Here is a 20,139-nt window from a genome sequence, read left to right as displayed (position 1 = left end):
AAACTTAAATAAGGGCAACTATGTGGGGATGAAAGCTGAGATAGCTGAAGTGAGCTGGGAAACTAGGCTAGAGGATACATCAGTAGAGAAGCAGTGGCAGACATTTAAGGCGATATTTCAGAGTGTTCAGAATAAGTACATTCCTACTATAAAGAAAAATTCTAAGGGGAGGACCCACCATGCGTGGTTAACTAAAGGTGTTAAGGAAAACATCAAACTTAAGGGAAAAGCATACAACTCCACAAAGATGGGTGGCAGGACAGATGATTGGACAGAATATAAAGAACGGCAGAGAATGACTAAAAGGTTAATCAGGGGAAAGAAATTAGGGTATGAGAGGAAGCTAGATAGAAATGTAAAAATGGATAGCAAGAGTTTCTACAGGTACTTAAAAAGGAAAAGAGCAAGTAAAGTGAGTGTTGGTCCTCTAGAGAGTGACAGTGGGGAGTTAATAGTAGATAATAAGGAAATGGCAGAAGAAATGAACAAATATTTTGCTTCTGTGTTCATTATAGAGGATGCAAAAAAAATTATAGCAATAGCTGCAGATCAAGTGGTGAAGAGAAGAAACGAACTTGGTGAAATTGAAATCACTAGGGAAATGGTACTGACCAAATTGATGGAACTGCAGGCTGGTCAGTGTCCAGGTCCCAATGGACTACATCCTAGGGTCTTAAAAGAGATGGCTAATGAGGTAGTTGATGCGCTGGTGTTCATTTTCCAAAATTTGCTAGATTCTGGAAAGGTTCCATCAGATTGGAAAGTAGCAAATATTCAAGAAGGAGGGAGGCAGAAAACAGGAAACAATAGGCCAGTCAGCTTGACATCTGTTGTGGGGATGTTGTTAGAATCGATCATTAAGGAGGTTATAACTGGGCACTTAGAAGCGCTCAAGGCAATTGGGAAGAGTCAGCATGGTTTTGTGAAAGGAAAATCACATTTAACCAATTTATTGGAGTTTTTTGAAGGAATATCATGCGCAGTGGATAAAGAGGGGCCTGTATACCTGTGGTCTGTCTGCAAGAAAGACCCAAACCTCCCTGTCGCTTGCCATTTTAACACTCCACCCTGTTCTCTTGCCCACATGTCTGTCCTTGGCTTGCTGCATTGTTCCAGTGAAGCCCAACGCAAACTGGAGGAACAGCACCTCATCTTCCGACTAGGCACTTTACAGCCTTCCGGGCTGAATATTGAATTCAACAACTTTAGATCTTAAACTCCCCCTCCCCCCATCCCCACCCCGTTTCTTCCCCCTCCCCCTTTTTTTCAATAATTTATATAGATTCTTCTTTTCCCACCTATTTCCATTATTTTTAAATCTAAAACTAAAACTTTGTTAGTCTTTCCACCCCACCCCCACTAGAGCTGTACCTTGAGTATCCTGCCTTCCATTCTTAATTAGCACTTTTCTTAGATAATATCACCACCTTCAACACCTCTTTGATCCTTTTGTCTGTGACATCTTTTGATTATCTTCTCCTATCACTGCTTGCTTATCCCCACAACCACCCCACCCTCAACTTCTCTCTCCCCCCGCCCCCCCACCTTAGACCAGCTTATATTTCACCTCTCTCCTAACTATACTTCAGTTCTGCCGAAGCGTCATGAGGACTCGAAACGTCAACTGATTTCTTCTCCACCGATGCTGCCAGACCTGCTGAGTTTTTCCAGGTAATTCTGTTTTTGTTTTGGATTTCCAGCATCCGCAGTAGCTTTTAGCTTTTTGTTTTTAGGCCTGTATATGTACTGTACTTGGGTTTCCAGAAGGCTTTTTATAAGATGCTACATCAAAGATAATTATGGAAAATTAAAGTGCATGGTATGGTGGGTAACATATTAGCATGGAAAGAAGATTGGCTGGCTGGCAGAAAGCAGAGAGTATGCATAAATGGGTCTTTTTCTTAATGGCACGATGTAATGAGTGACGTCCCACAGGGGTCTGTACTGAGGCCTCAACATTTTACAATTTACATCAATGACTTGGATGAGGGGAGTGAAGACATGGTAGCTACATTTATAGATGACAAAGATAGGTAGGAAAGTATGTTGTGAAGAGGACATGAGGAGGTTGTGGATGGATAAAGATAGGCTGAGTGAATGGGCAAAGATCTGGCAAATAGATTTTAATGTGGAAAAATGTGAAATTGTTCACTTTGGCAGGAAGAACAAAAAAGCAGAGTATCACTTAAATGGAGAATGATTGCATAATTCTGAGGTGCAGAGGTGTTCTAGTACATGAGTCATAAAAGGTTAGTATGCAGGTACAGCAAGTAATTAAAAAGACTAATGGAATGCTATCCTTTATTACGAGAGGGATTGAACATAAAAATAAGGATGTTGTGCTTCAGTTATACAGATCATTGGTGAGACCGCATCTCGAATACTGTTTTTGGTCTCCTTATTTAAGGAAGGATGTAAATGCATTGGGGGCTATTCAAAGGAGGTTTACTAGATTGATACCTGGGTTGAGTGGGTTGTCTTATGAGGAAAGGTTGGACAGACTGGGCTTGTTTCCACTGGAGTTTAAAAAAGTGAGGGGTGATTTGATTGAAGCATACAAGATCCTGAACGGCCTTGACAAGTTGGATGTTGAAAGGATGTTTCCTCTTGTGGGTGAGTCCAGAACTAGGGGGCACTGTTTTAAAATTAGGGGTCACCCTTTTAGGACAGAGATGAGGAGAAATATTTTCTCTCAGAGGGTTGTGTGACTTTGGAATTCTCTGCCTCAGAAGGTGGTGGAGGCGGGATCATTGAATATTTTTAAGGCAGAGGTAGATACATTCTTGTTCGGCAAGGGAATCAAAGATTATCAGGGTTTAATGGGAATGTGGAAATCGAAACACAAGATCAGCCATGATCTTAGTGAATGGCGGAGCAGGCTCGAGGGGCCAAATGCCGTACTCCTTTTCCTATTTCTTATGTTCTTATATCCATTTCAGCCCCCTCCCACGGACCCCACCATCTTGAATGCCAATCTTCAGATAATTCGATTCACTCAACATGAAAACAATAAATGGCAGAAGCAATTACATACAACAAAGGCTATTGGCCCTGACAACATCCTGGCTGTAAGACTGGAGATTTGTGCTCCAGAGCTAGCCATGCCCTTAGCCAAGCTATTTCAGTACAACTGGCATCTACTCGACAATTTGGAAAATTTCCCCGATATGTCCTGTCCACAAAAAAATGCAGGACAATTCCAATCTGGCTTATTATTGCCCCATCGGTCTAGTCTCAATCACCGGCAAAGTGGTGGAAGGTGTCATTGACAGTACTATCAAGCAGCACTTACTCAGTAACAACCTGGTCACCGATGCCCAAATTTGGGTTCTTCCAAGACCACCCAGCTCCAGACCTCATTACAATCTTGGTCCAAATCTGGAAAAAAGAACTGAATTCAAGAGGTGAGGTGAGAATGCCTGTCCTTGACACCAAGGCAGCATTTGATCGAGTGAGGCATCAAGGAGCCCTAGCAACATTTACTCCCTCCACCACCAATGCTGCACAATTGCAGCAATGTGTACCATATACAAGATGGTCTGCTGGAACTCGCCAAGCTTCCTTCAATAACATGTTCTGTGACTTCTGTCGCTGAGAAGGACAAGGGCAACAGATGCATGAGAATATCACCCAATTACAAGTTCCCTGCAAGTCACTCACCCTCCTGACTTGGAACTACATAATCGTCCTTTCACTGTCGCTGGATTAAAATCCTGGAACTTCCTTCCTAACAGAATTGTAGGTGTACTTACACCATATGGACTGTGGTGGTTCAAGAAGGCAGTTCACCACCACCTTCTCAAGGGCAACTAGACATGGAAAATAAAAGCCAGCCTTATCATCAGCACTTACATCCCAAGAAGGAATAAAAAATTGTGGTTAGTATGTTCAATAGATTTGCAGCAAAAAAAAGTTAATTGTTGCACTACATGTTTTAAAAGAAATTTTTAAATCTGCTGAAGGTATAGGACATTGATGATCACATTTTATGGAACATTATGATTCTAGTCCTGTCAAGATCATTTATTAGATACTACTGGAAAAGATAAACAGCACTTATGAATATACAAACAATGACGGACAGGAAAAGATCCATTTGTCCACTCAGCCAGTCCCAAACATGTAGTTGGTTCTCTTGGTGATTGTATCCAAGGCCTTGTGCATCACAATATGTAATCTTCCCACTCCATCCAAAAACCATGTAACCCCCTGCCTGAGAGAGGTGAAAACCCAGATAAAAACCGGATGAAACAGGACCAGCTATATTTCTATTCTTGCTAACATTTTAATTTCCTGAAAGGATTTCCTTCATGGTAGCCCAGCACTCACTTTATTTAATCGCCCCTCTTCAAAATATATCAGCACCCTTTCTTTGATGAATAACATTTAAACATGTTGAGGAGAAAATATACATGGTGTTCGGGTAAAGAACTTTGCTCTTTGATATTTTGATCAAGATAGCTTCAGTGGTAACTAGTTGTACTAAAAAATATGTGTTCATTATCTTCTTGAACATTGCACCTACTTCATGTTGGTGTTTTTGTTCTGATTCCCCGAAGCTGGGATATTTTGTTAATGACTTTAAAAATGTCAGAATAATGAACCCTAGTGACATTGTTGAGCACACATTGACATACCCTCCTAAGATCCTTTGCCAACCATTAGGGCCATTGTCATATATCATTTGTGGTTTTGCTACTTGGGGGCTTTAGACTGTGAAATAAATCTAGTGAAATGTAGCTCTCATAATGGATGACTCAGAGAGTGTTCAAGGCAGGGTATCATAAGGGATAGGGAGGGAAGGGAACACAATATGTACCTCGGATACAATCACCAAGAGAACTACATGGTTTGGAAACAGAACAAATATGAAAGGAAAGTCCCCTTCCTGAGAATGATTGTTTATGTTTCTTCCTTGTCGCTAGGCATTAATTGCCCACTTAAGGGCCTCAATTGGTGGTGGGTTGGAAAGGTTCGGGAAGGCCATCCATGAGCCTTCCTGCCTAGGACTTAATTTTGACAGAGGCAGGATGACAGCGGGTGCCCACTCACCACCCTCCCATCCAATTAAATGCCCTCCCCATCTCTAGATTTGCTTTGGGGACTGGTGGGGGGGTGGGGGTGGGGTGCGTGGTGGAAGGGGGAGCATTCAATCCCACCCAATGTCTGAGTGCTGCACTGGAAGCACTGAAATTTGAGCTTGGTGCCATGCAGGCTCAGACTGCTGCAGTCATTGTTGCAGGTACCAGAGCTCAAAGGGGTGAATAGGATCTCACAGCAGTTCAGCAATCTGTACTCCAGCAAATTACTAGAATTGCTGATGTGCCATCCCAGGAGGATGGCAGTGATTCTGTGGAACAGGAATATGCTGTCCTTTTGCAGGATGACAGCACTTGTGTTCCCACCTCTGCAACTACACCTGTGCTCTTATTGCTGAAAGACTGAGACAACAGTGGACTGGTGCAGAATGAAAGTATCATGACAGCTGTCAGGATAACAGGTATTCACCAGCATGGTGGATTGAGCGTGGATGCACACCAGATGCATATTCAGTGAATAGTAACCTTTGCCAGTTGCTGTACATCCCACCATTGAGGTGTGGCACCTGCAAAGCCAGAGCAGCCGATGTCAACCCCCACACACGCTGTGCCTACTGTTCTGTTCAGAGACAGCACAATGAAATCTCCTCTCCTGGCATAAAGAACACCTGTCATCTCTCTGACTCTCTCCGGGATATGTTAGGTATGTTACCCACTCCAGACTGGAAGGAACACAACACAACAAAGAGCCACAGTCACCCTCACGGACATTGGCGATGCCATCCACACTGTGCCCTAGGGCTGCCAGTCTTGTTGCAAGAAATAGCAGAATTCTGTGAGCACCTTTTTTCATAAAGCACAGATGGTGCACACACTGCTCCTGGCTTAGCTGGACGTTAAGGAAGTGCTCCTAGAAGACCCTAGGTGGATAAGGACTCCCACTGATAGCTTCCTCCCCTCCTCCTCACTCTGCGAGCAGATTGTCTTCTTTGTTGCCTCTGCTCCATCTCCCTCTCAGGCTACAATCTAAGGGGAAGTCGCAACAATAGCACCCATGACTGGGAGCAAGTGGTCTCATAGAGTCATTGCAGTCACAACCAAGGCCTTCCCCACATGCAGCACCACTTCCTGCAGACTTCAGTAACTTTAACAAACTCTTCAAACTACCAAGCGCTTCCACAAACCAAACAAAATAAGGAGAGATTAATCAAGAATTAACCTGCAAATTGTCGATGATCTTTTTCAATACTGCTGATGGTGGGAGGATCCTTCCTGCTACTGAATGTTTAAAGATTTGTGCGTGTTTGAGAGAGGGCATTAGCAGGAGTAGCGAGATGGAAAATGGCAGGACTGGTGCCAAATCAGTGCTAGTTATTGATTGGCATCATGACCTGCCTGCTCCATATACTTCTAGCATGCTCCAAACACCTGCACTAATGTCATCACCAAGATGACAGCCAGCACGCACCTTTCTGGAAGTGTGCACACATGGACGCCAGCACACACCTTTCTGGAAGTGTGCACACATGGACGCCATTTTAGTTCTAGAAAAGCATCCTTAACGCTGAAAGTACGGACGCTACAGAGTCAAATTTCATGGCCCAGGCTTACAATTTCAGTATACCTAGAATGGTGGGGAAATCTTTCTTCATGAGAGTGATCTGACTTCATATTTTATATTTATTATTTATTCCAATTATATTTCAATTATGTTGCATTGTCATATATTGCTTTCATGGCATGTAATAAACATAGAGCGGAATTTTATGCTTTGCCATTCAGATGGCTAACCCTCCCGCTCCTCCGTAACATTGTGACATTGGCCGGAATTTTCCACCCTCGTTGGCCTCGGGCATGAGTGGATAATATGGTGAGAAGGCCAAAAATCAGTTTTATGCTATTATGAAACTAGTTTGGAATTGTCCGCTCCACCCATCAATGGCGGGCCATGTTCCCCACTGCCGCACGTTGGAAATGTCATTTGCATCTCATTATAAGACCTGCTTGCTGGAATCATCCCCCCACAGATGGATCATCTGGGCACACGCCGGGCACATGCCAACGTGTTTCACAAATGAACTTAGGTGATGAGCACCTGGCGAGCTGCACTTCGCTCAGGACTTCGAGGTTTGTTTGCCTACCTTGCTTCGGGAAACACTCGCGGTCATTAATGCCAGGCTTCACAGGCAGCACCACATCACTTTTAGCGGGGGATCACGGGCAGGTCTCTACCTAACACACCAACCATTGTTTTTCAACAGCTACAGGGCTAGGGCTTGCTCGTGAAGGAGGAAAAGTGGCCTCAGGCAAGGGAAGAAAGAGGCTCCAGGGTGAGGGATGTACTGGGGTTATACCAGGATGTGTGTGGGACACATGTTGATCTGTGCAAATGACCTCAAGTTGGTGAGGACTGAGAAGGCAGTCTCCAGAGGAAATGAGGCCAAGTAATGATGTAAGTTGACAGTGAGTGAGATGCCAGTGAATGTGTGGTGGCCTTGTGAGTGTGTGAGTTTAGAGTGATGAGATGGTTGCCTTACCCCAACGGGTAATGATGAGATCATTTTTTTTTGCACTGGATGGCTGACCTCTTGTGTGCAGCATTGGCACTGACCATCACTCCCACTTCCTCCTAAGACGGAGTGTTGACACTGATGGGCCTCCTGCGGCCAGAGCTGGGGTAGGGGACATCGTGGTGGGCCTCCACAGTGTACAGAATGTATCCCAGGGATGCATCACTGAATTGGGGGGGCTGCACTCTTCTTGGCTTTTAGGGTTGTATCTTCATTGGTGCCCTCCTGGGCTGTAAGCATTGAGAAGTGTGCATGCGGCTGCAGTTTAAATATGGAGCCCTGCATGAGGAAACAGCGAGGTGATGGCGTGGCGGTAAATCAGAGGCTGCCTGCCAGCAAGACTGCGTTTCCTGTGGGTGCATGACTAATGAGGCTGGACTGAGATGATATGGCACGAAAAGCTGCCATTGTGGTCGGCGGGTGAAGTGTCTTTTTTCCTTCCTGCTATTGCACTTAGTGCAAATCTGGGACGATTCTACCCATTGTTTCTGGTCCCCGACATCGAAACACCTAACTGCAAAAATATAAAAGTGAGTGGGGCAAAAGTCAGAAGCCTTTCCATCTTCTAATTAAAGCCAAGTAGCTGATATCTGAGGCAATTAAATTGCCTTTATCCTCAATTTTTTGTTGCTAGTTCGATTTTATGCTGGCTGCACAGGTTCCAAGGGGGGGAGGCCAGGTCAACTCAACAACTCAAAGGCAGGACATAAGAGCTGGTGAGAAGAGGACACTGAAGAATTTTTAAAAACTCATTCACGGGATGTGGGCTTCGCAGGCTGGGCCAGCATTTATTGTCCATCCCTAGTTGCCCTTGAGAAGGTGGTGGTGAGTTGCCTTCTTAAACCACTGCAGTCCATGAAGGCAGCTCACCACCACCTTCTCAGGGAGGCAGCAGTTGCAACTGAATGAGAGGTGAGGGAATTGTCCTCAGCTCACTTTGGGCACACTTTTGAATGGGAGACACTGAAGATTTCATCATAAAGAGGGACTACAGTCACAGAGGGACCCTGAAAATCAAATTGGCAGAGGTAGACACGAGCAAGAATTCATAGAATGTATTTGGAGCAGTTGCTTAACACGATATCTTGTGAATCCAACCAGGGATCAGGCTATTTTGGATCTGGTAATGTGTAATGAGGGAGGTTTAATAAATGATCTCAGAGTAAAGGATCCCCTAGAAAACAGTGAGGATAATATGGTAGAATTTAGCATTCAGTTTGAGAATGAGAAACTTGGGCTGGAAACAACTGTGCTAAACTTAAATAAGGGTAATTACAATAGAATGAGGGCAGAGTTGGCTGGAGTGGACTGGGAGAGGAGTTTAGCAGAAAAGATGGTTGCCGAACAATGGCAGACGTTTAAGAAAATAGTTCATGGCTCTCAACAAAGGTATATCCCAGTGAGGAGGAAGGATTCAAGCAAGGGGATAAACCAACTATGGCTAACCAAGAAAGTTAAGGACAGTATCAAATTGAAAGAAAAAACATACAATGTGGCAAAGATTAGTGGTAAGCCAGAGGATTGACAAAGTTTTAAAAACCAACAAAAGATGACCAAAAAAAAGGGAGGAAATAAACTTTGAGGGTAAACGAGCAAGTAATATAAAAATGGACTGTAAGAGCTTCTTTAAATGTATAAAAAGGAAGAGAGAGGCCAAAGTGAACATAGGCCCCTTAGAGAATGAGGCTGGGGAAATAATAATGGGGAACCAGGAAATGACAGAGGAATTGAATAAATACTTTGCTTCAGTCTTCATGGTAAAAGATACTAATAGCATTCCAAAAATACTAAATAATCATAGGGGAATAAGTGGGGGAGGAAATAAATAGAAAAACTATCACTAGAGAAAAATTACTAGTGAAACTAATGGAGCTAAAAGCCGATGATCCCCTGGACCTGATGGATTGCATCCTAGGATTTTAAAGGAAGTAGCTACAGAGATCGTGGATGTACTAGTAGTAATCTTTCTAGAATCCTTAGATTCTGGAAAGGTGCCCAGAGGATTGGAGAACGGCCAATGAGACAAAAAAACAGGTAACTATAGGCCAGTTAGTTTAACATCTGTCATTGGGAAAATGTTGGAGTCTTTAATAAAGGATGAAATAGCAGAGCATTTAGAAATACGTAGGCCAGAATTTTGACATCGGCTTGCGGGTGCAGGCCTGACACATCGACACGCAAAATGACACGAGATGACGTCGGGTGTGTGTCTGAAGTCATCGCACGTCATTTAGATCTTTTTTATTCGGTGGGCGCACTCTGGAGGCGATTGTGCACTCACCGAACTGTTGAAGGCCTGTTAAGGCCATTAGGGAAGTAATTTAGATAATTAGCAGCGCTGCCCATCTAACCCTAAGGTTGGCGGCAGGTGAAGAGACCAAGGGGTCTTTGCGTTTTTCAGGAAACTTCACCCACGGGCAGGATGAGGTTTCCTGAAGGTTTTATAAAATTATTAATTAATTTTTGCACAATTCATAAACATGTCCCAGCTCATGTGACACTGTCACATGAGGGGACATGTCTAAATAATTTTTAACTTAATTATTTCTAAACTTTTATTATGTACATAATCCCCCTAAGGCAGCTCTGTGCCTCAGGGAGATTTCTGCACTCTTTCACGTGCGTGCGTGAAAGAGTGCAGGCCTCGACTCTCCCTCCTCCCCCTGCCCGCACAGGTAGCGCTGAATGCTACCGGTGGTGTGTCACGCTTGGCGGGCCTTAATTTGCCTGTCCACATAAAATGGCGGTGCGCAGCCAATCGTGGGCGGGTATCAGCTCCTTGCCCGCTCCCGATCGGCCCACCTGACTTGCAGAAAATTCTCCCCATAATCTAATTAAGCAGAGTCAGAATGGCTTCATGAAGGGGAAATTATGCCTAACAAATTTATTAGAATTCTTTGAGGAGGTAACAAGCAGGATAGATAAAGGGGAACCAGTAGATGTAATATATTTGGATTTCCAAAAGGCATTCGATAAGATACTGCACATAAGGCTACTTAATAAGATGGTGTTGGGGGTAGTATATTAGCATGGATAGAGGATTGGCTAACTAATAGAAGACAGAGAGTTGGGATAAGAGAGGCATTTTCGGGATGGCAACCTGTAACTAGTGGAGTGCAACAGGGATCAGTGCTGGGGCCTCACTTATTTACAATATATATTAATGACTTGGACAAGGGAAGTAAATGTACTATTGCCAAGTTTGCAGATGACACAAAAATAGGTAGGAAGGCAAGTGGTGAGGATGACACAAAGAGTCTATAGAGGGATACAGACAGGTTAAGTGAGCAGGCGAAAACTTGGCAGATGGAATATAATGTGGGAAAATGTGAGGTTATGCACTTTGGCAGGAAGAATAGAGGAGCTCAATATTGTTTAAATGGAGAAAGATTGCAGAAGGCTCCAGTGCAGAGAGATTTGAGAGTCTTTGTGCATGAATCCCAAAAAGCTAACATACAAGTTCAACAGGTAATAGGGAAGGCAAATGGAATGTTGGCCTTTATTTCAAAGGGGATGGAGTATAAAAATAAGGAAGTCTTACTAAAACTATACAAAGCACTATTTAGACCACACCTAGAATACTGTGGACAGTTTTGGTCCCCTTATTTAAGGAAAGATATACTGGCATTGGGGGCAGTCCAGAGAAGGTTCACTAGGTTGATCCCAGGTATGGAGGGATTTTCTTATGAGAAGAGGTGGAGTTGGTTGGGCCAGTACTCATTTACTCATTGGAGCTTAGAAGAATGAGAAGTGACCTTATTGAAACATATAAGATTCTTAGGGGGCTTGACAGGGTAGATGCTGAGTGATTGTTTCCCCTTGTGGGAGAGTCTAGGACCAGAGGGCATTTAAAACAGAGATGAGGAGGAATTTCTTCTCTCAGAGGGTAGTGAATCTGTGGAGTTCTGCAGAGGGCTGGAGAGGCTGGGTCGTTAAGTTCAAGGCTGAGATAGGCAGGTTTTTAATCAGTAAGAGGATCAAGGGTTACAGGGAAAAGGCAGGAAAGTGGAGTTGAGGGTTATCAGATCAGCCATGATCTCATTGAATGGCGGAGCAGACTGATGGGCTGAAATATTGTCTATTTCACAATAACAGCAAAAGTAAAAATTACCACTTCTCCTTGAAGTTTAACAGGAGGATTTGACACCTGGGTTGATTTCTGACTTTAGTGTGTATCTCACAGAAAGACACTAGGCAATGAAGTGTTTGCAACCTGGTTGCCAACATCTTTTCTCACTATAAGATAGTGCAGGGAAATGTTATAAAAGTGTTGAATGAATACAAGTTCTTCCTTTCACTTATTTATGGACAAAAGTAATTGTGGAAAGATTAGAGAAGGGAAAAAAAAAGCCTGACATCAACATTTTTTATTTGGTTTCTGGAACTTTGGTTAGTGTAGCAGCCTCTCTCCATTTCTAATGTTTCATAAACAAATATGACCTAGCTTTGCTGCAAAGAGTGAACAAGCTGTTCGCTCCAAGTTAGAATTTAATACCCATTAGTCCTTAAATGCAATGCTTTAATTTAAAACTATCAGTGTTAGTGGAGTAAAAAAAAACATTGTTTAGTTATTAACAGCATAGACTGAACATCTGTAAAACTACCTCACAATCAGATGGTTTGCCAGACAGAACTGTAATGAGATTATGTAACCTCATGAACAGATACGTTCTTTAATTTCCAAGTTTGCAGCCCAAAGCTTTTATTGCATCAGAATGAATGACTACTAGTATTTATTTTGGAATTATATTTATCAACCAAGGTCTTAAGGAACTGCTTGTTACTTGTTCCTATGACTGAAAGTAAATGTTCTCTAAAATTTGTACTACTGATGCAACAATTATGAACTTAACACTGAGAATTAGCCTATTTTTGAATTTGAAAAATTCCAGCTTCCTCTGGTAATGTCATCTTAAGCACCAGCTGGCTGTCACACTTAATAGATTCACTTGTGAAAGGACAGGTAAATAAGTGCAGTGCTTTTTAAAAACTTACTCTCTCACCTACACATGGGAATGAAGGACTAATGGGTCAAAATGCACAAAACCCATCAATCAAATAACCCAGATAATCTCATAACAGCAATTTATATTAATACAGCATTTAAAAAAACATTCCAAGGCACTTGACAGAAGGCTAATTTCTTTTCCATAAAGAGCAGATGTTGAGCCATGGTAGAAGAGTTAGAAGGTGAGAACAGTAGGGTTGCCAGTGGTGCATTGATTCCTAACCTGAAAAGGAACCCACACAAATTTTTACCCCAGCATTTGGCATTTCTAATTAATCTTGCAGCTAGAAACGATTGATCAAAATCAGTGCAAAGTGTTTTTAATGAAGCAGCTGTTTCACATAGGCAATTTGAAGAAATGAGTTGACAGGAGATTTTTATTCCATATCTTTGATCTCAGTTGTCAGCTTAACTCGGTTGGTAGCATCTTACTCTCTGAATCAGAAGATTGTGGGTTCAAGTGGTGCTCAGGACTTCATTTCAATACTGAGGATATGCTGCACCGCTGTAAGATCTGGCTCACAGTATACATTTTTCAGGAGGATATTAAAAGTTCTATGGATGATTTGGAGTTCAGCAGTAGGGTCTCCTGCTGTTCTAGCAAAGATTTCCCCCTCAACCTATCCCAGCAAAAACAGATTAACTGGATATCCATTTCATTGTTGCATGCCATCATTGGCTGCCACTCAATATGAGGATGGCTGCTACTCAGAGCCATGAGTTTCTGCCATGGGCCTTCATGTGACTGAACAGGCCGATACACAACCCACAAATCTTTGGGCGCATGGGGTGGGACATCATACGAGGTAGTGGGATCCAGGGTGCAGGATTTGCTTCCTTATCTTTCCTTCTCTCCTGCTGCCGTACCTTATCATTAAGACATTTGGTCTCAAAGCATGATGTGGCTTGATGGACAAGTTGTCATCATTTTGAACAATTGGTAGCAAGCTACATTAATACCAATGCTGCCATACTTTAAGGAAAGCTTCTGAGTGTCCTTGAAACATTTTCTTTGCCCTCCCCTGGAATGTTGGCATTTGAGAGTTGAGAAAATGGAACCTGGCAAGGGAAATTATTTTTGGAGATCCAGACACATTATCCAGTCCATCGAAGTTGATTTTGCAGGAGCTTTGCCTGAATGGTTGTGGGACTGGTTTCAAGAAGGACACAAGCATTTGTTCAACAGTTCTTTCATTGAATCTTGAAGATGCGTTGCAGACATTGCTGATGAAATTTCTCTAGCCCTCTTATATGTCACTGGTACACAGTCTGAGTCTCACTGCAGTACAGGGGTGCGGTGAAAACAACTGCTCTGTCCACTGGGACCTACCTTGACTTGCGGAGGTCTTTGTTGTCACTGCCATAGTTTGCAGAAGGCTGAGTTGGTGCAGCTGATCTGGTGTTGGATCTCCTCATCACTGGTGGCATTTTGATAGAGGCTTGGGAAGTGCTCAACATATTCCAGAGTCTCCTTCAATTTATATGGGAGGTGGAATATTTAGCTCATCAGGTGTGGGCTGATATATAAATTCTGTTTTGCAACATTCAAAGGCAGACCTAGTTTCTTGCATGCAGAATTGGAGAGTGGGCAATGACACTGCAGTCATCTGAAAACTGCAGATCATGTATGTCTACATTTGTCAGTTTAGTTTAGGCACAGAGGCAACTGAGGTCAAAGAGTTTTTCATCTAGGCTGTATTTAATACTGACACAAGAGGGCTGTTATCTCTGATGATGTGAATAGCCACTGTCAGGTGGGTTGTAAATAGTATTGGGGCTATCGCATAGCCTTGCTTCACACAGTCCAGATTTTGAAGGTGGCTGTTTCAGATCTCCCACTGAAGATAGTTGCACTCACATCATCATGAAGCAATTGCAGGATTGTGATGAAGCTTCTTGGACACCCAAATCTTTGGAGCACAATCCACAGAGCCTCGCGATTTAATGAGTCAAATGCTTTGAGCAGGTTGATGAATGCAATGAAGAGTTCCTAGTGTTGTTATCGACACTTTTATTGGATTTGTCTGGCAACAAAGACCATATCTGAGGTTCCTCTGGAAGGTCTAAAGTCACACTGTGTCGCTGGGAGAATTTCCTCAGCCACAGGAAGTAGGCGATTCAGGAGAATGTGTGTCAGGATTTTCCCTGCTATGGACAAGAGGGAAATAGCTCGATAGTTTCTGTACCATGATTTATCTCCCTGCTTGAAAATAGTTACAATTGTCACATTACTGAAGTCGGTGGGAGGTCTTTTTCCTCCCAAATCCATAGGATGAGTGCATGGAGTCTTGATATGAGCAACATTCTGCCAGCTTTGAAGACCAGAGCTGGAATACCAACAAGTTACAGGCTTTGTTTTTTCTCATCCATATGATTGCTTGTTGCAGCTCTCTCAGTGACGGTGGTTCACCAATGGATTCTACCACAGGGTAATGGGGGATTGCCTGGAGAGTACCAGCTGCCACTGTAGATTCATAGTTGGGGGGCTCTTTCCAGCATTGATGGATGGCATTGTCATCCTTATAAAGAGAAACACAATCCTGTGAATGAAGAAGATTTTGTCCATTTGACCTTGTTCTATAGATGGCCCTGGTGACTTCAAAAAAGCTTTCGCTGTCGTGATGGTCAGCATATTGTTGGACCCCTTGGGCTTCCTCTTCCCACCACATGTCCTTTATTTTAGGTTTGTCTTGGGTGTCAGTGTTGAGCAGTTGGAATATTGCTTTCTTGACTTGTTTTGTGGGCAAGGGGGCAAGTGTCAGTTAGGTCAGTTGGCTAGATTGCTACAGCATGATACAGAATGATGCCAATGGTGTTGGTTCAATCTCCAAATTGGCTGTGGTAGTTCATGGAGGCCTTGTCACCTTGCCCTATGCTTGCAGAGTGGTTCCCCTCAAGCTATATATAACCAATTGTCTCTCTCTAATGGAGAGATAAGTCTATGGTCCTTTGTGGACTATGTCTAATAATCTGACTTGCAACCTTGGGTTGTTCTGCCAAGTAATAAAGGCTGCTCATTTATGTTTGAGGAGGTCACATATTTCAGCATTGTTGTCTTCGAACCAGTCCTGATGATGATGATGCACAAATCCAATGGTGTGGACACAGGGCCCTAGTACAGTTGACTTTATTTGATCCTGCTGTTCTGAAATTGAGTTGGACGTGTAAGATCTCTTAGCTATATGTTACAGGTGGTATTTAATGGAGATGACAGGGGTATTGACCACTGGCTGAAGAGTTGGCTAGAGCCCCGCATTGCCTCCAAGCAGGCACTTAACAGGGCAGCGGTGGGTCTTCCCATGATGGACACTGGAGGCAGAAATCCTGCCCCCGAGAGCTGCTGGCCAATCATAGGACAACAGCTGTGCATTGCTTGGCAGAGCCAATAGGAGATGGCTGCTGCCAACAATGGACATACCAGAGGCCCAGGATTGCCAGGGGTCCCAGTTCACAGGTGAATGATGGTGGGATGTGGGTCACAGGGTAGGGTTCATGGGAGGGGGTTGGTTGGCAGCAAGGGCAAAGGGATGGCTCTCAGTGGATCTGCCCTTTCTGATGCCAGGTCTCATAATCAAGCACCTACCTCTCCCAGAAGCCCGGAAAGGCTTGCCACGTGGTGAGTCCCCTGCCCATCATAAGGTGAACACCAGCGTGGTGGGATGAGGTCCTTAAGCAGGTATTAACTGCCCACTTAAGGGCCTCAATTGGCGGCAGAGAGTGATGGATGACCATGAACCTTCCCGCTGTGGACTTAGCCAGGACAGAGGTGGGAAGGCAGCAGGTTTTCTACCCGCCACCCTCCCACCTGACTGAATGCCACCGAACCCGCCTTGGGGAACAGGATTAAATTTTGCCCCCAAGTGTTGATCATGAGTGATTAAATGCTACAGGTGCCCAAACAGCCATGTGCAGTAGCCAGCACTTTAGAGAGAGGGAATGAGGCATTAAAATGAGAGTGTTTTAGAAGTTTTCCATTAAGCATTAAAGGACAAACTTTCTGAATTCATCCTGGTATAGAACTTTGCCCACCTGAAGAACGTATCAGAAATTGTGGTACTCCCCCATTGATTTTCTATTTGTTAACGGGGTGTATGTTTCCCTATATGCACACCCAAAAGACAAGGCACTGTACTGGGAATGCTCATTTGGAAAATTAGCCCTTAAAAGACACAGCAACGAAAGTCTAAATGGATATTCCTATTTTCGATCATCATGCTTTTACAAACTGGGCTACCCATCCTACATCCCAAAAATAAAGAGATGAAAGTTAAAAATAAGATTTTAAAAATAAAATTTTTAAAATGGGCTGAATAATATGAGGGGGCGGTGTGCAGATGGCACGCTCCCTTGGAAACAGCTCCACACCGTGCAGCCCCACAGTCATACAATGCTGCGGGGCTCATTAACTAGGGCTGATTGGGACTTCTGCCCCTCATTGGTGGAATCTGATTGGCTGCCAGCTCCATCTGTCCCGGAAGTGCCAAGAAGGTGTCAGTGACTACTGCCAGTATTGCAGGTGAGGAGTGGAGTCCAAGGCCTAGGATCCCACGAGAAGGTAAGTCCAGGGTCTTGAGCCGAGAGAGCTTGGGGGCGTTAGGGACCGGTGCAGAGGGTGGTTTTAGGAGAGGGAATGGATAGGAGTGAAAGTAGTGGGGGTGGGGAGTGCGGGAGTTCAGTCTAAGGAGGCCGCCCCACAATCGCCAAAGGACAGCCTCCGAAGAGCGACCCCCATCCTTCATCCCTGCCTTTTAACCATTTCCGGTTAAAAATCAGGCTTCCCACCTCCGCCCTGCTGCCCAGGCCAAATGTATTACGGCGTTGGCAGTGTATTATTAGAGTCGATAGGCTTGATAATAAGCCTAATTAACCCTTAATTGGTCATTTTAATATGGCTGGCGGGCTGCCGATTTCGGCACCTGCCCTCCCACCCGTATTATGGGAATGAGCTCCAGGGTGGGCGGGAAGGTGATGGGATCGGCGCCCACCCCATTTTACGTGCCCCCCGCTGCAGGAAATATGTCCACCTGGCACATGTAAAACTCAGCCCAATGTTATATGAAGTAATAAGCTGAGATATTCGCCCTACTGACATATGGCCTGAATTTTACTTTTGGTGGGTGTGTCCGATCGGCGGGCCCTGGAGTGGCCGGGAAATGGACTGCCAACTCCGATCGGCCCTCGAGCGCAATTTCACGGTAGCTGGCCAATTAACGGCCAGCCAGCGTGAAGCATGTGCTGAAATGCTCAGCGCTGCCGGGGTGGGGGCGGGAATGGGGCGGGCGATGATGTCACCGTGGGTGAGCGCTGTGAGGAAGGTCCCTGAAGGCAGCTAGCTGCCTCAGGGAGCTGCAGACCTGAAAACCATCAAAGGTTTTAACAGCTAAAAAAAAATGTCCTTGCATCACAATCAATTACCCAAAAATATAGCTGATAAAAGTGCTGCCCACAGGTATTTATTTTTATTTTATTTAATGACAAAATGTCATCCCGCCCTTGGGTGAGGTTTGATGAAAAATGGCCGATTCTCCCGTCCGCCAACCATAAGGTTGGATGGGCCACAAAAAATCAGAGACAGTTGCGCCGTTAATGGGCTTAATTGGCCTTTTAATTGTCAGCGGGTACACTTCCGAATTTTGCATGTACCCACCGAGCGAAATATTGCGCAAGTGCGCGATGACGTTGGGACGCTCGCCCAACGTCTTCTCACGCGATTTTATGCCCGATTGGGTAGGGCACACGCCTGCCCATGGGACCTAAAATTCAGTCCAGATTTCATCAACTATCCACTGAATTACCTACTTTCACGTAATTATTTTAATTAACAATTTTCACCCCACAGATATAAAACACAAATCTCTAAATTCATACAAAATTATTATACCCAAAAACATTATTTGCAAAAAATATTTATTTTAACAAAGAATTTATTTTCATTTGCTTTACTTTATTTGGCCTGATCTAGTTTAATTAGATTTACATTTTTTTCTATATGATTTCAACTAATCATTCCCCACATCCCAGGCTGAATTTTCTGGCTGACATGCGAGTGGTGGAGCCCGCACGTCAGCGCTTAAAATGTCGTGCGAGCGTCCCGACGTCAGCGCGTGACATCGTGATGTTTAGGTCGGCGGGCGCACTATGCAGCGCAACACGCGCCCGCCATTAATTAAAGGCCTTGTTAAGGCCATTAAGTCACCAATTGTCGATGATTTTGAGGAGCCCGTGCGAACTTCGGCTCGGTGCATGGGCTCAACGGGCAGGCGGGTAAGTAATTTTTTTAACAAACCTCATCCACTGGCGGGATGAGGTTTGATTTCAGATTTTAAAAAGTTTAATAAAGTTTCTGTGTACTTCATTAACATGTCCCATCTCGTGTGACATTTTCACATGAGGGGGACATGTTAATGATTTTTTTATTTTTCTAGTTTTGAACTTTCACCACCTTTCAGCGATCTCCCTGAGGCACCACCTAGCCTCAGGGAGATGTGTGCTCTTTCGCGTGCACGCCCATCAAGGGCAAAATTCAGCCCCCCCAGTGGCACTCTCAAAATCCTCAGGATCAAAATCTGCACCTATTTCTTCAATTTTTATTAATACTCTGAATGTTTTATCATCAGTGTCAAAGGCAACATCTGTAGTATCACACTCTACATTTTCAGCGTCATTCTCCATATTTTCAGTGTTGAGATAAATATTTCATGATGAGCCACATTAGTTCTTCCTTCTTGAGCCAAAATAGAGAGATTTCTTGGCAATCCTACTAGGCTGTTGAAATTTCTGATGTTTTTCAAGAAGTGTTTTGATTTTGTTGTTGTTTTCATAGGAAGAACATTCAGTGAGTCAGCTGTGGTTCAGTTAAGGGCCACAATCATGCTTTACTATTTGCACAACACATTGAAGGTGACATATTTTCCATTTCTTTGCACCACATTATTCACATATCTCTGATCCACTGCCAATATCATATTCTTGGCTCAAAATTGTAATGAGGGTCATAGATGAAAGCTTTCTCCAAGAGTCTTGGCCTCGTACTTGCAGGACTAGTTCTTCTTGCATTTTGTCACTCTCTGTCAACTTCTTGCCCTCTTAATCTAGCCCTTTCAACTTCTCTTTCTCTAGGTGCTGCCTATCACTTTCTGTCAACTTCTTGCCATTTTGTTCTAGCCTCTTCATCTTCCCTGGCTCTCTCTGTGCCACCTGTCATTTTCCCATTTCAAGTAATAAAGTGTGGTGTCTCAGAACATAGCTTACATGAAATAAATAAAATATGAGAGAAAAAGCAAATGAAACATTTAAGTCGGGGATTTATGACATAAAGTTGTCGCATTCTTTCTTTGAACGTATGGCAAATGTTCTCAGGAACACAGTGTAGGCAGGGCTGTAGGATCCCCGGCTTGGAGGCCAAGGGCCCCTGGTGGAATGGCTAGATGTTAATTCCCTTATGACATGCCCCTTGGTCCAAGATATCATCCCACCAATCTTGGTTAAGATTGTCCCAAAGAGCTCGGAGGAGGTTGCCAGC

At 43.9% G+C, this 20,139-nt stretch overlaps 1 protein-coding gene and 1 long non-coding RNA gene across 2 annotated transcripts in view; one reads left to right on the top strand and one right to left on the bottom strand.

Annotated features, from left to right (window-relative positions):
• Positions 1-20,139, top strand: part of LOC144680828 (uncharacterized) — a 200,891-nt gene that overhangs the window by 11,566 nt on the left and 169,186 nt on the right. The gene's annotated exons all lie outside the window — the stretch shown is intronic.
• The window catches only part of LOC144680830 (uncharacterized), a 180,909-nt gene that overhangs the window by 47,336 nt on the left and 113,434 nt on the right, over positions 1-20,139 (bottom strand). The gene's annotated exons all lie outside the window — the stretch shown is intronic.

This window comes from Cetorhinus maximus, chromosome 5 (genome assembly GCF_964194155.1).
Source record: "Cetorhinus maximus chromosome 5, sCetMax3.hap1.1, whole genome shotgun sequence".
In the NCBI taxonomy this organism is placed as follows: domain Eukaryota; kingdom Metazoa; phylum Chordata; class Chondrichthyes; order Lamniformes; family Cetorhinidae; genus Cetorhinus; species Cetorhinus maximus.
Note: the sequence above shows the minus strand (reverse complement) of the source record. Positions and strands in the feature narration are given on the sequence as shown.